The sequence below is a fragment of the Hypanus sabinus genome, chromosome 4 (genome assembly GCF_030144855.1).
Source record: "Hypanus sabinus isolate sHypSab1 chromosome 4, sHypSab1.hap1, whole genome shotgun sequence".
Classification (NCBI taxonomy): domain Eukaryota; kingdom Metazoa; phylum Chordata; class Chondrichthyes; order Myliobatiformes; family Dasyatidae; genus Hypanus; species Hypanus sabinus.
In genome coordinates, this window is record NC_082709.1 from 55,690,683 (window position 1) to 55,706,959 (window position 16,277).

General features: G+C 38.9%; 1 protein-coding gene and 1 long non-coding RNA gene across 11 annotated transcripts in view; one reads left to right on the top strand and one right to left on the bottom strand.

The window, feature by feature from the left end:
• Window positions 1-5,480, bottom strand: part of LOC132392775 (uncharacterized) — a 97,981-nt gene extending 92,501 nt beyond the window's left edge. For all 6 annotated transcript variants that reach the window (XR_009511649.1, XR_009511648.1, XR_009511646.1 and 3 more), the window contains exon 1: window positions 5,429-5,480. This is a non-coding gene — a long non-coding RNA (uncharacterized LOC132392775). The remainder of the gene's footprint in view (window positions 1-5,428) is intronic.
• hdac4 (histone deacetylase 4) overlaps window positions 4,794-16,277 on the top strand; it is a 432,610-nt gene continuing 421,126 nt past the window's right edge. For 2 of the 5 annotated variants that reach the window (XM_059967108.1, XM_059967109.1), the window contains exon 1: window positions 4,794-5,234. The gene's annotated coding sequence lies outside the window, so the exon portion shown is untranslated. The remainder of the gene's footprint in view (window positions 5,235-16,277) is intronic. The other 3 variants (XM_059967110.1, XM_059967111.1, XM_059967113.1) reach the window with 2 other exon arrangements.

Here is a 16,277-nt window from a genome sequence, read left to right on the forward strand (position 1 = left end):
GGATGAGTGCCAGGAGGGAGATCAGTGGCAAGGGACGAATGGACAAGGGAGTCGCGTTGGGAGCAATCCATGTAGAAAGCAGAAAGTAGGGGGAAAAGAAAGATGTGTTTGGTGATGGAATCCCATTGAGAGATGGTGGAGGCTGGTGGGGTGGTAGGTGAGGACAAGAGGAACCCTATCCCTGGTAGGGTGGCGGGATGATGGGGTAAGAGCAGACGTGTGTAAAATGGAAAAGTGCAATTGAGGGCAGTGTTGATGGTGGAGAAACAGAAGCCCTTTTCTTTGAAAAAGGAGGACATCTCCTTCATTCTGGAATGTAAAGCTTCACCCTGAGAGCAGATGCGGTGGAGACACAGGAATTGAGAGAAGTGGATGGTGTTTTTACAAGTAACAGGATGGGAAGAGGTATAGCCCAAGTAGTTGAGAGAGCCCGTGGGTTTATAATAGACATCAGTAGATAAGCAGTCTGCAGAGATACAGACAGTGAGATCAAGAAAGGAGAGGGAGGTGTTGAAAATGAACCAGGTAAATTTGAGTGCTGGGTGGAAGTTGGAGGCAAAGTTGATGAAGTTGGTGAGCTTCACATGGGTACAGGAAATATCTCCTTATCCGCTTGCTTGCCTGCCCATCAGCTCACTCTGGTGCTCCTCACTCCTTTTCTTTCTTCCATGGCCTTCTGTCTTCTCCTATCAGACTCCCCCTTTTCCAGCCTTGTATCTCTTTCACCAATCAACTTCCTAGCTCTTTACTTCATCCCTCCTCCTCCTGCTTTCACCTATCACCTTGTGTTTCCCACTCTCCTCCCCTACCTTTTAAATCTACTCATATTATTTTCTCCAGTCCTGCCAAAGAGTTTTGGCCTGAAACATTGACTGTACTTTTTTCCAGAGGTGCTGCCTGGCCTGCTCAGTTCCTCCAGCATTTTGTGTGTGTTGCCATAATTTCCTTTCTTCTGTCTCTCTCCTTTCTTAAAGAATGCAGTGGCACTTGTAATTTTCCACTCCTCTGGAACCATTCCAGGACTAGTGATTCTTGAAAGATCATTACTAAGGCTTCTCCAATCTCTTTGGCTACCTCTTTCAGGACCCTGGGGTATGGTCTTTGTCACTTGTGGTTTGTTAGAGCAATCCTTTACAACTTCAGGTCATTTCATGTACACGACCATAATGGACATCCTTTTAGAACAGAGATGAGGAGAAATTTCTTCAGCCAGTGTAGTGAATCTGTGAAAAACAACTGTGGAGAATGCAGGAGAATGGTGTTGAGAGGGACAATAAATCAACCATGATGGAATGGTGAAGTAAACTTGAGGGCTGAATGGCCTAATTCTGTTCCTATGTCTTATGGTGTTATAATGAAGAGGGTCAATGAGGAAGATGCAGCTGATGTGGACTGGATAGAGAAACAAAGTTTGACAATGTTGTTGTCAAGACTGAGGCCATGGAATGAAAGGGACTGGAATGCAGTAGCAAAGACAAAAAGGGCCGAGTAACAGGAAGCAAAGCGGTAATGAAAGATTTATTATCAGACTAGAGGAACTCAAGAACTGGTTTTTCTTAATGTCTATTTATGAAATGGATGAGGGTGTATGATTTCCAAATCTGCGAATGATACAGAACCTGATGAACTGTGTGGAGGATAGAAATCCACTTCAAGGAGATATAAACAGTGTGGTGCATGAGATAGAAAATTTGAAGGTACAATCGATGCACGTGTAACTACCTTGTTGAAAATGGCAGAGCAGACTCAGGAAGTGGTTGAGAAGCAAAAAGGGCCCCTGACCTTATAAACAGAAATACAGAATACAAGAGCAAGAAGATTAAGATGAAGTTTTATGAAGCATTGGTTTGGCTGGAACAGCAACATTGATGAATATTTGGGTACTTTAGGAAAGATGAGAAATTGCTAGCAAATGGAGCAGAGATTACCAAAATGATTGCAGGGAGACTAGGGAATCTGGGGTTCATTGTTCTTCAACAGTGGATGTTGTGACAGGATTTGATAGATATGTATAAAATCACATAAACAGAGTAGAAAGAGTGAAACTGTTGCTATTGGCAGAAGGCTCAAGAATCAGAAGGACTGAAATGGGAAAAAACACAAAATAAATGTATAGATGCTGGAAATCTGCAATAGACACAAAGTATGATGAAAATACTGAACAGGTCAGTGAGCACCAGCAGAGAGAGAACAAAAAATACAGGCCCTTTGGCTGAAAATGTTGTGCTGACCTTTTATCCCTCTCCAAGATCAGTCTAATGTTCCTCCACGCATAACCTTCCATTTCTTCCATCAATGTACCTCTCTTAAACGTCCCAAATGTATTTGCCTCTATTACTACCCTTGCCAGCTCATTCCATGCATTCAATACTCACTGTGTAAAAAAAAACTACTTCTGATATTTCCCCTATACTTTCCTCCAATCACCTTAGAATTATGCCCTCTTGTATTAGCCATTTCTGTCCTGTCCACTTTACTATATCTCTTATTATTTATATACCTGTATCAAGTCGCCTCTCATATTCCTTTGTCCTATCAAGAAAAACCAGAGCTTGTTCAACCGTTGCTCATAAAAATGTTCTCTAATACAAGCAGCATCCTGGTACATCTCTTCCTCTTGTGAGGGACCAGATATGAACACAATACTCCAAGTGTAGTCTGACAGGAGTTTTATAGATCTGTAACATTACCTTACGGCTCTTGAACTCAATCCCTCTAATTCTTAGCAGTGTTCCTCAAGAATCCAGACATTAACCCTGTACTCTGCCTTCAAGTTCAACCTTTCAAAGTGTCTTACCTCACACTTTTCTGGACTGAACTCCATCTGCCAATTTTTCTCAGCCCAGCTCTGCATTCTATTAATGATTCACAACCACCTTCTTACACTATCCACACCACCAACCTTCCTGACATCTGCAAACTTACTAACCCACCTTCCCACTTCCTCATCTAAGCCATTTATAAAAAGCACAAAGAGCAGGTACCCCAGAACAGATCCCTGCAAAACACCACTGATCAGACCTCCAGGCAGAATACCTACCTGCCATCTACTACCACCCTCTGCTTTCTGCGGCCAAGCCAATTCTGAATTTTTCAGCTTATTAGGCTTATCACAACCAGAAAAATTAGAAGTCAAACATATTTTATGATGCAGATGACGAGGTCCAGTGGGGAAAACAAAGTGAAGTCTATGATAGGGCGAAGACCAACAAATGACACATGCTTATTCACTATGGCTGATTTACCTGAAGGAGATAAATGATTAGAGGAGAAAGAAAAAATGCTGGAACTGTGATACAAAACACTGCAGTTACTGGAAATCTGAAATAAAAGAGGATTTCAGAAATCACTAGCAGGTCAAAGTTGGATATAGGATGAACATGATTGTTCTACACAGTGTCTGGTTGGGGTTTGAAATACTAGTAGAGGCACAATCAAATGGAACATTCAAATTTGAGCTGGATAGCTTCTGATAGTTAAGTATTCCTAGAGACAATGCAGAGAAATGGTCTCCCTCCATGCTGTAATGATTCTATGATTAGTCAACAGTAAGTGGAATAATGCATTTATGTAGGCTTTTTATTCATCCAGTGCTGGTAATTAGTGCATATACTGTACATCCTTACTCCTGGACTGAGAAGACAGTCAAGAATTAAACACATGCATGTGTCTGAATTGATATATAAGCTAATTTGCTCTCTCTTTTCCTCATTTCTGATGAAGGATCATCAATATAAAAAGTCAACAGTATCTCTTTGTACAGATGCTTTCAGACCTGCTGAGCTTTTGCAGCAATTTCCGTTTTTATTTCAGATTCCCAGCGTCTGTATTTGATTTGATTTTCATTCACATATATTCTAGACCGGTTAAGCACAAATATATGTCCACCCCAAAGTACATTTGGAAACCAGATGAATTTTACAACAATCTGGTACTTCGTGGTTATTGTTACAAATGTAATTACTTATATTTAAATTCCCTAGCTGCCTTGGCGAGGGTCCAAAACCATTTTCGGAAACTATGGTGCAGAATTAGGACTGCCAGCCCAGCAACTATGTTCCCGTCCCTCGCCTTATAAACCACTGTATTCAGATTTTCGACAAAATAGCTTGACGCGTTTCATGTACTATTCTGGTAAGTCTTTAGTTCTTAAATCGATGGTCGGATATGTTCTACTTTCCCACAAGTTATTATGAATCGCAAAGCAACGACTTCCGCAGCCACATGAGGCAGTCGCCGAATAATCATAGGATGGGAGTGATGTATTAACTACACGTAAACATAATTTATTTCATTATAGTTTGGTTAAGGGAACGCAAATGGAATCGGTAAAGGCCGAAAATACATACTTCGCAACTTCCTTGAAGCCTGTTTTGTATAATAGGCCAACCAAATTCGACTCCGCATTATTTTAGTAATAATAGATACCATACAGCAAGCCCCGATATTATAGCATTGCTTTGATTGGGCAGTAGCTATATGAAAAATATTTTAAAAATGCAAAAGGCCCTATTTGAGGCAAAGTAAGCTGCAGATAAAAGTCAGCGAGTGCGGGGGATAACTGCAGGCGGAAAGTGAGTTAATAAATTGTATGCGAATTTAATACTGGATTAACCCAGTTCTCCAGGGATAGTTTGCAACACCTCGTGATGAATGCACTTTTTCTAGTATCTCCACAGTTTTTCACAATCAAAAATACTAAACGATCACGATTTTTTTTTCTTCTCGTGGGAGCGTGCCAGCCTGTACCAAGTAGCTTCGAGGTTGAAGCGTAATATTAGAACTAAAATACGCGGCTTGGTGGCACAAAGTGACAAACTGCAATGCAAGCGACACGGTAGCGATGTCCCTCTTGCCCCCGCCCTCGCGCGCCCCGGGTGAGAGTCCGAGCACGCGCGACACCAGCAGCGATCGAGCTCGCGCTCCTTTCAAATCGATTCCATCCCCAGAGAGGGGAAAAAAAAGCCAGGAGCTAAAAATAGACAAGCCGTTTTGCCGACTAGCGCCCGGATTGGCGGGCGGCGGTCACGTGCCCAACGGCCACCTCTCCCTCCCTCGGCTCGGTCTGTTTTAGCTTGTTTGTTCAGCGAGTGTCAGTGAAGCGAGCAAACATGGCGGAATCCCTCGGCAACCGACACTGATCGCCTCCGTGTTGCTGCGTGGCCAGACGCCTGCTGAGACCCGTGCCGATCTCAAGCCCGTTCTCTCACCTTCGCCGCCAACTGCAGTTTTTGGTAAGGCGCGCATCTAATCTTTACCATTTAATGCTATTTCCCAGTACAATTGTCTCATTTCCTTCCCTCCCCTCCTCTAAATGTACAGTGGCTGGCTTCCATATGGCATTACAAGTTTAGCTTTTCAAAGCTTTCCCTCATCGGTGGTTGGGTTTAAGTAGTTTTTCTTTAACACCCCACCCTATCTCACTTACCGATTGAGGCATTTAGTGTTGACGCCAACTAAACTTTATAAACGGACATCCCCTGACGTCGGGAATTGATTGACGGCCTGCTGTCCAATTAGTGTTTCTGTCAACGGTTTGTTGGTATATTGTTAATGGAAGTTACCCAATTGGCGCATGACGGGGGCGGAACTTCCTGTATATTAAGTTAGGTTGAGGCGGAGCAGCTAGGCGAGCCTCTGGATCTTGTGTATACACATTTTTTTCCCTCTCTGTTCTGTCATGTATGTGATTAAACTCTGTTGATAAATGCAACATGAATCAGCCCCTGAATCGTATTAAATAACACTTGGATCGCTCCAAACATCCGAACAAATTATTCTGTAATGAACCCGTCTCCTTGAGTCTTGGATGAAATTGACACGGGTTATGTTTATCCGTTGAGGAACAGCTTGCTCGAAGTGGTGAATCGGCTTTTTTCAATTTGAAGTGGAACCAATAGACATAAATAAACAGTGGGAAGGAATTTCGTGTGTGAATGTTTCTGATTCCCTCGGATTTTTTCCCCTCAGAAATTAAACGTGTTTTGGGGGATGGCAGGTCGATTGCAACCTTTTGTGAGTATGGAATGTAGTTAAAGGGCTTCCGAGGTGTATTGAAGTGAAGGGAATGATCTGGGGTGGGATGAACTAGGTTAAAAGAAACACATAGGCATCGCTCAACAGAATATGGAATCATAATTCAAGTTTTGAAACGTAAATTGTTCAATTAAATGAATTTACAGTTTATCGCTTGTTCGTTGATCTGAAATTACCACAATTGACGTTGGTTGCCCTGTGGTGCCTTGTTCACTTGCATGTAGATGAACCTGGTTACCAAGTATGTTTTGATTTCTGAGCTGATCCTCTCTTCATTTTATAAACATTATCAAGTACATCTCTAACAGGATTAGCTGCAAGTTTTCTTTGGGTAAACAGACAATGGTAACGTAAGTTTTAGTGATTTTCTTACCAGTTCTCTGATACTTGTCTGGATAGAGGAGTTCGAATTCCCATTTAGTGCTGTACTTTGTTGTGTAGAGGTATCTCTTGGTTTGGTGGAGCAAAGAAAAAGGAAATGGAAAATTAAAAATAAAAAGGAAATCTGGAATATGAAGAGTTGCCAATCTAAGATAATTGAGCCTTTAGTGTAAAGATAATGGGGCAGATTTGTTATTTATAGTATCTATCCTAACAGGCCTTGTAACAAACGCCAGCATATTATTCTTTTGTATGTAATCGATGGAACATCACAAAAGCGGATCAGTGGAGCAATTCTTATTCCTTTTGTTACTTATAGAATCTTTAAATTGAGGGAAGGTTGAAATTATTAATGTAGGTCAGTGGCTTGGTGAAAATTTTATTTTTAAACTTTGTGGAATGCAACTGTAAAGACTATCAATTACTAGTGCGTTTTAATTGTTTCTGGTACTGTTGTTCATCTTTAAGTGAAGTCTCGCAATCTTGGGTGGGAGAGAGACAAGAAAAGAACTCTACCATTTTGCATTAATATTTAAAAAAAAGTTTTGTATGAAGCTGAATGACAGCTCAAAACCATTAACTTAGTATAATTAAAATGTAAACTTTGCTGTTAAAATTATGAAAGTTCTTGGTATTAAATGCATTGCTATTGACCTGATTTCAGAGCTGGCATAAACTCGATGTAGCTGCTAACCATTCTTATCACCTTAGCATATAATTTTAATCGTGGTATATGGAGAGTGAGTTTATATTTGAATTATTTTAATGAGTTTTTACTGCAGCAGTACATATTCAAGAATAAAACAGAATAAGAGTTAATTCACTGTATTTTAATGCTTTCAGTCTCAATTGAAACAAATGTTGGTACAAAATATATATAAAACTCACTAAAACCATAAGTGCACATTTGGGTGGGGTTTGTTTGAAAGCGTGATTGGACATTTTTCAGAAAAAGCCACTGTTGTTGTGCTGCAACATCTTTAGATTTCATGTTCTTCATGTTCCAAATCTTCATCCTTACCTTCTACTCTTGTGCAAGCTGAATTAAAAAAGGTTTATTGCTGTTGCATTTTATAAGTATCAGAGGTATTATTCATGTAGTCTTTGCATCAGCTCCTTCATTTAATGAGCATTGCTAATCTTTTACCTACACTAACCTTGTATTTATTGATGTCCTTGGTATCTAAACATCTATTGATCTGTCTTGAATATACTTAGCAACTGAACTTCCATAAACCACTTGGGTAGAGAAGTGCAAAGATTCATAGTCTTATGGTAGAAGAACGTTTTTACATCTCAGTCATGATTGGCCAGCCCCTTATTTTGAAAATATGACCCATGAATCTAGACACCTCACCCGGGGAAACATCATCCCCACGTCAGTCCTGATAAGCACTATGAGAATCATCCTTCATTCTTGATAGGTTTAGCCCCCATCTCTATAACCTTTGTGTGGCATGTGGCCAAGTGGTTAGGGAGTTCGACTAGCTACCTGAAGGTCATGAGTTTGAGCCCAGCTGAGGCAGCATGTGTGTCCTCGAGCAAGGCATGTAACCACACAATGCTCCAGTCCACTCAGCTGAAAAATGGGTACTGGCAAAAAAGATGCTGTGGGTCAACCTCACAATAGACTGGCGTCCTATCCTGGGGTGGGGCGGAATCTGGTACTCTCAGTTGCTTCATGCCATGGAAACCGGCATAAGCACCAGCCTGATGAGCCACAAAGGACTTTGACTGACTTTGACCATAACCTTTGCTCCATCCCAGGAATTTAGTTAGTGAACTTTGTTGCACTTACTGTACTTTATTTGTAAGGGATGAACATCACAATTTCACTCCATATTCCAAGTGTAATGTCACAGTGGCTGGGATGATTTCAGTAAGATGTCTTTACTCTTAACTCAAATTCTCTTGCAATAATGTCCAAAGCATCACTTGCTTAATTGCTTGTTTTTAGGCATGTTAACTTCAAGTGATTCAATTACAGAAATATTTCTCAATCTCTCTAGATAAAGTTGCTTTATGTTTTTCAAACAAAGTTAATCACTTTTACACAAAGTTAATCACACTTTTCACAATATTATGTTTGTCACATTATCAGTCATTCTCTTGGTCTATTTCCATTTGAATGCTGTCTACATCTATCTAATGCTTACTGCCTTGTGAGTTTGTACTTTCGGTAGACCTGGATCCAGATCATCTAAAAGCTATCCATTTATGTTCTGTTTTCTTCTTCCTGTTAACCATACAAGCCAAACTATTGAAGTGCATCCCACAGCCGCTCATTTTGTTGAATCATTTCTTGTAAGGCACATCTTGAAAATCTGTCCAAGCCTATTATTATTTTCAAAGGATCATGTTTCCATTTTCTTAATAACATATTCAAGATTTTCCTTACAGTCAGCCTACTTGTTTCTTAAACTGTGGTATCATTTTTGCCATCTTGCATTCTGTGAAAACTTCACTGTACCCAAAGCCACCTATTCAAAACATTGCTGCGCAGGACATCAGGTCAGGGGATTTCTTGGCTTTTAGTCCCTTTGAGTTCCTCATTCTTAAAAAGTAATGCTAATTTCTTTTAGAAGCTCATTTACTGGACTTTTCCTCTTCACTGCTTTTTGGATGGTTTATTGTATCATCTTCCATGATGGCCACTAAATATCTGTTTAGTACATTTTCTATTTCTGTAATATAATTTCACTTGCCTGAGCCTGTAAAGCACTTCATTAATATTTCCCAAACTTTTAGCACATCTATAAAAGTTCTTTCAGTTTGCTTTCTTGTTTCTTGTAGACTGTTCATCAGTTTTGAGATGCTACCTGATTTGTTACTTGTTGCATTCTCTATTTCAGATTATGTTGATCTACAATTTCAAAACAGGAAAGCTTTACATATTAGATTTAAAGAAATGTGTGCAGTTGTTGATGTTATATTACAATGCTTGGTCTCGTGCACATATATTTACTTCTAAAGGAGAAGGGAAAATATAACAAATTACACAGGAACTTCACCAATTTTGCTTTCATCAATGCACACATACATGAAAAAAGAGAATTTGTCTTCACCTATCTGACTGGTAAATGGTTCTTGTTCTTTATCTAGAATAATCTGGAAATGCGTGCATTTTTGGCCAGCAGAGCCTAAAAGAAAAATGCACCAATCCAAGCTGGATCTGAAAGAGGCATTACAGGCCATTTTGAAAAAGGGTCAGTCAGTATGATTAGCATACTTAATAGTTTTTGTTATGAATGATTTGTTAGTTGTGATGTTGTTTCAAATTGTAAATTAAAGCTACTTTGTGCTTGGGGTAAAATGAATTGTTGAGTTTAAAGTGAGAGGGTAAAATAAGGGATCTAGTATAAGAATGGACAAGTCACCAAGTCCAGGCTTTAAAAGACACAAAGGAGGAAATGACACAGGCTCTAAATATAGATTTTCAGTGCTGTTTGATCATTGGTGTAGTAGTGGGGCTCTAGAATATTGATAATATTGTACTGTTGTTTTAAAAAGAAGATGGGTATAGACAGAGTGACCAGAGAGACTTGTCAGTCTGATATTGATAGAGGGCAAATTTACCAAAAGATTTAAGAGATGATGTGTGGCATTTTGGTGAAGTGCTGGTTAATCAAGAATGATCAGTATGGACTTGCTTAGAGAAAACTTTGACGAGGGTAATACATTTGATGTAAGATTCATGAAGTTAGCAGGAAAGCCCTTGGGATTCAAGGGAAAGTGGTGCTTTTTAAAACCCTGATGCAAGGCCTCAATGTGAGACTTCTGCCTCCATTGATACTGCCTGGCTTGCTGATTTTTCCCCAATAGTTTTTTGCTTGAAAAAATTTAGTGGTAAAGAGTAACAGATAATGGTCAACAGAAATTTTTACTGCATTGGGAGTTGGGCCCCTTCCTTTTCATGTTGTATGTATAAAGGATTTAAACTTGAATGTAGAGACCACAACTAAGGTGTGTGGTCAGTTGGAAGACAGGAAGATATAATTAGGGGAGTGAGGTAGACACACAATTGGTATACAGATATGAATCAGGAAATATGAAAAGAATTTTTGGGGAAGTGAAACATGTGATAAATGGTAAGGTGCTATGAAGTATTAAGGATATGAGTGATCTTGGAGTACGTTTTCATAAATTGCCAAAGCTAAAGGACAGGTAGATAAAGTAGTTAAGAAAGCATAGGAACAATGCAAATATTAGTTAAGTCCCAGCTAGAGTACTATTTAGTTCTGGTCACCTCATTACAAAAAAGATGTGGTAGCTTTAGAACATATGTAACTATATACACTATATACGATGATGTAATACTATAGTAAAATGAGAGAATAGACAGGATAAAGTATAGTCATCTGCATGCAAGAGGCCACTTTATTAGGTACACCTGCTCATTAATGCAAAAATCTAATCAGCCAAACACGTGGCAGCAATGCAGTGCATAAAAACATGCAGACATGGTCAAGAGATTCAGTTGTTGTTCAGATCAAACATCAGAATGGGAAAGAAATGCAATCTAAGTGACTTTGACCATGGAATGATTGTCGACACCAGATGGGGTGGTTTGAGTATCTCAGAAACTGCCGGTGTCCAGGGATTTTCATGCATAACAGTCCTTAGAGTTTACAGAGAATAGTGTGAAGAACAAAAGTAAAACATAGGGGGAACAGCAGATCTGTAGGTTAATGAGGGAGCTCAGAGGAGAATGGCCAGACTGGTTTAAGCTAACAGGAAGGCAACAATAACTTGGAGAGCTGTATGTTAAAGCAGTGGTGTGCAGATGAGGATCTCTGAATGCATAACATGCTGAACCTTGATGTGATTGGGCTACAACAGCAGAAGACTGCAATCATACATTCAGTGACCACTTTATAATAAAGTGACCACTGAGTATTTAATCTATTTGATTGAGCAGCTATATATTTTTTAAGGTTAGGAGGGAGTTGAGAAAAATCATTCAATGACAGGTGAGTGTCTAGAACTGATTTCTGGAAAGGCTGGTGGAGGCAAATACTGCTTGACATTTAAAAACAAAATGTGATGAGCATTGGGAGAGCCATAATCTGCCGTGTCCAAGAGCTAGGAAGTGGGATTAACCTAGAGTTCATTTTTGTTTAGCAGGATGCGAAGGCCTGAATGGTTTTCTTCTGGTAAATTTCTCTGATTCTGTGATTGTCTTTTTATAAGAAAGCAAAACCTATTTCTTTGTGCATTATTTATACATTTGAAACAGATATTGCTTGATTTCTGATATTAAGGAATCAGATGCCAGGAGAATAGAATGGGGAAAGGGTAGAGGTAGGAGTTGAGGTGTGGTCTTTATAGATCTACTTAGAAGTCTGCTAAGGCAACCTTTTTAATGAGATACACCATTAAGGTTGAGACAAACAGTTTAAAATTCAGGGCTTTGTATTTATATAATATTTAATACTTTATTTTTCTTTTTTTGCATCTTCCCATGCCATGTGACATATCTAGGTTGTATGACCTTTGTATTGTACCCCCTTGTGCACTGCCCTCAACTTCTGCCAACTTTCCCCTTAATTTCTTTAGGCCTGGAGATTGTGTCATGTTTCACTGAGTATCTCCAGTAATGTGGCTGATCAGAATCTAACCACTGAAGACATTAAATTGTATAATTGATAATTCACTATGCATTGGAATATAATCCATTTGATTCCCTTGTAGACTATTTACAATAATTTTCCTTTTGGAATGAGTGGGTTAGATGGGATTGTTGTGAGTGTCGCGAACATTAATAATAACAAGTAGTAATTAGATGTGAATAAATGACTGTTGCAATCAGGTTAACTGGTTCAGGTGACAGAATTAAAGCTTTCCTGTAAACTTGCAGCATTGCCAAATTTTTCCTAAACTAAGTAATTGCCTATTTATTCATAGTAATCGTAAAATGTTTTGAATTGTTGCTTGATTTTGTGAGAGTGTAGCGCACTGGTTCCCAACCTTTTTTATGCTATGGACTCCTACCATTAACCGAGGGGTCTGTGGACCCCAGATTGAGAACCCTTGGTGTGGAGTAAGTTGAAAGGGAAAACTAATACAGTGTGGGGTAGGATTAATTTTGAGTGGCATAAAGTTGCTTGTTCTGTTTTGTAGGATGTCCAGATGGCCTTATTTGCATTCGAGCATTTGTGTGTGTGTTATTTTGCTTTGCACTGTAATTTCATCCGGTGATACAATTGTGACCATCATAGATCTTGACCTGGATTTGTTAGGAAAGATTATGAGTGACTGAATTGATTTTTTTTCCAAAATTACGTGGATGGTATTTGATGTAATCTGCATGGATTTTGACAAGGTCTCACCTGTCAGACTGGTCTAAAAGGAAATAGCCGATGGGATCAAAATGTGGATAGTAATTTTTCATTTTTTATTTACTTTGTAGCAGGCAGCAAGGAAAAATAGTTGAATAGTGGTTTTTTTGAGTGTTACTGCAAGGTTGTTACCAAAGGGACTTCAGAGAGTTTTGATATTGTAGGGACATTTAAAGATTTTTGCAGATAATACAAGCATTGGCCAAAATGTTATTGGTGAGGAGGATAGCATTAGATAACAAGAAGATGTAGATGCAAATGGGAAGAAATACAGCAAATAGAATTTAATTCAGTAAAGTGTGCATTAAATACATTTGTGAGGTGCAGTGATGTAAATCAAAACAATAAGTTGAGACTACTGAGTGCCTTGGGGGGGGGGGGGGAAGAAGGGATCTTGTGATGAATATAATGGAACCTTTAGTTGCCAAGACAGGTTAAGGCGGTTCTTAAACAAAAAAGCTGAGTTTTGGAATGGAAGAGCAGTGGGGTTATATTTAAATTTGATGTAAAACTATTTGGGTGGCAGTTTGAGCCCCAGCACTATATTACAAGAAAAAACTGATTTCACTAGAGTGGATGTAAAGGAGATTTATAAAAAATGTTGCCAAGACTGGAAAATTGTAACTATGAACAAAGATCCATTCAGTTGGAATTGTTTCCTTTGGATCAAAGGCGATAGGGAAATTAGATCAAGATTTATAAAATTATGAGGGGCTGGAATAGATCCTTCCTGATTATTTTCTATTGTTGATGGGGTCAGACATTGAGGGGGGGGGAACTCATTTAAAGCAATTAAGGATTAGAAGGGACATGACATAGGTGGTGGTAGTTACCTGGAACTTAATGATGAAAATATGATTGAGACAGAAATTATCATCACACTAAAAAAAAAGGGGCTCAAATAATTGTGCTCACAGGACCATGAGTAGCTCTTTTGGTGGATTACTATGGTTCCTGTGTTATAATTTTTTGTATGACCTATGCAGAGCTGTAATTCATTGTAACACCAATTGGTGCAATGACAATGCCAATGCCACATTTTTGATGCATCTTATCTAAGAAATTGGTCTTGTTTTGTTACCTACTTTCCTTTACAAAACATTCCTACCTAGCTTTTGACCAACTAGCTGGTCACTTTTGATGTCTTGCCTAGGTGTCCATTTTTGTCTAAGCTTCAAAAATAGATGTCGGTTATCCATTTTATCTCTGTTGGGGAAGAGGATAAGGAAAAGTGATCACAATGTTAAATTCTCAGTATCAGTACATGGATTCTTCAGTAAAAAGTGCCCAAAAATGAGGGTTTTCCATAAGGCTTTCACACTCTCTCTGTTTGGGATATTAAAACTAATAACCATATAACCATATAACAATCACAGCACGGAAACAGGCCATCTCGGCCCTCCTAGTCCGTGCTGAACTCTTAATCTCACCTAGTCCCACCTACCCGCACTCAGCCCATAACCCTCCACTCCTTTCCTGTCCATATACCTATCCAATTTTACCTTAAATGACACAACTGAACTGGCCTCTACTGCTTCTACAGGAAGCTCATTCCACACAGCTATCACTCTCTGAGTAAAGAAATACCCCCTCGTGTTTCCCTTAAACTTTTGCCCCCTAACTCTCAAATCATGTCCTCTCGTTTGAATCTCCCCTACTCTCAATGGAAACAGCCTATTCACGTCAACTCTATCTATCCCTCTCAAAATTTTAAATACCTCGATCAAATCCCTCCTCAACCTTCTATGCTCCAATGAATAGAGACCTAACTTGTTCAACCTTTCTCTGTAACTTAAGTGCTGAAACCCAGGTAACATCCTTGTAAATAATGACAGTACTTCTTTCTATGCCATATCTGAGGCTTGATAAATAAACATTGATTCTGGATTTTCTTGGGTAATTCATTTTTTCCAAAACCAGAAGACTATTTATAATATTAAAATCCTAAACTTGTCAAGTCTGGTCCCAAACAGAGTTTGGATAAGTTAAATTTCTGTCACAAAGGAAGGCATAGAAATTAAACTTTGGTTAGTTTGGCTAAATGAGAGCTGTAGTATTGACTGCATTGTATTCTGTTCCATTGACATTTTGGTAGTAGTTGAACAAAAGATGAATACCCTGGAAATTGTGAAAATAAGCAGTGAGATTTGGGTCATGCTCCCTTTCTATTTTTGCCATCTTCCCCAAAGGGAAGTGCTGGTTTCTGATGACCATTTCTTTCCTTCCAACATGGGTAGGTCACAAGGTTTGGCTGAAAAAGCATCACGCTTTGAGACAGTTTCACCCTTAGTGATGAGCTGGGAAGTAAATTGTTCAAAACCAAAGTATTTTTAATTTATGTTTTTGATACTTATCTTCTACTTTTTAAGCATTTATTACTTTTAGATTCCATGCTACTGTTCTTTTGTATCATTACCATATTTTTATCTTAATAAGTTCATCACCTGCAAAAAAATTTCATAATTGTTACTCTGTTACAACAGTACTTTGATTTATTGTATAGGTTTTACATGTTGATTGACATTAAATAAACATCATCTCCAATCTTACAGGCACATTGAAGTAATATGTAGCTTCTCTTAATCATACAATTGCACGGTACTATCTTCAATGAGAAAAGCACTGTTGCAAGCTACTTCCAAGGCAATTTGAAAAACAAATATGGAAAAATTAAGTAAAGGTCCACAATCCCTTATCCAAAATCCTTGGGGCCAGTTGCATTTCGGAATTCAGAATTTTTCAGATTTCAGAATCCCTCCTTATGGTTCCGGGACCCCCTGTGGATACCAAAAACCACATATGCTCAAGTCCCTTATTTAACCTGTCTCAGTGCGGGTGGACTTTAGGACCCGGCAGAGCTCCAGACCCACGCACATCCTTCTGGATACCTTAAATCATCTCTAGATTACTCATAATACCTAATACAATGTAAATGCTATGTTAATAGTTGTTATACTATATTGTTTAGGGAATAATGATGAAAAATAGTTTATTTCCAACAAAAACATCCAATAAAACATAAAAATATACAGCTTCGAACGAACCAAATCAAACACATGGTAAATGACTTATTGGAATAAATGTAGAACATCACTCACTATATTACTTCAGTAACTTTTCTTTCTGTTTCTTTGAATCATATACAGTGGTAGTTCTGACACCATATTCTTCAGTAAGACGCCACATAGACACACCACGATCAAGCTTCTGCAATAACTCCACTTTCTGTGTTATTGAGAATGATAGATGCTTCCTTCTCTTTTTCTCATTGTTACCCATAGGGGTATCTGCAGTTCTTTTTGACATTTTCACAGTGAAATTTAACACAAAGTCAAAAGTAAACACAAAGTATCAGTGAACAGCAAACGCACGTGTAACTAGTACGAGCGCTGAGCCACAACTGATGTCTGGCGGCCTCTGCTAATGCTGCCATGTCACACCTGAGTGATGTCAGCTGTTGGTGAGAAAATCTTGGGTTTTCGGAGCTTCTTGGATTTTAGAATTTCGGATAAGGGATTGTGA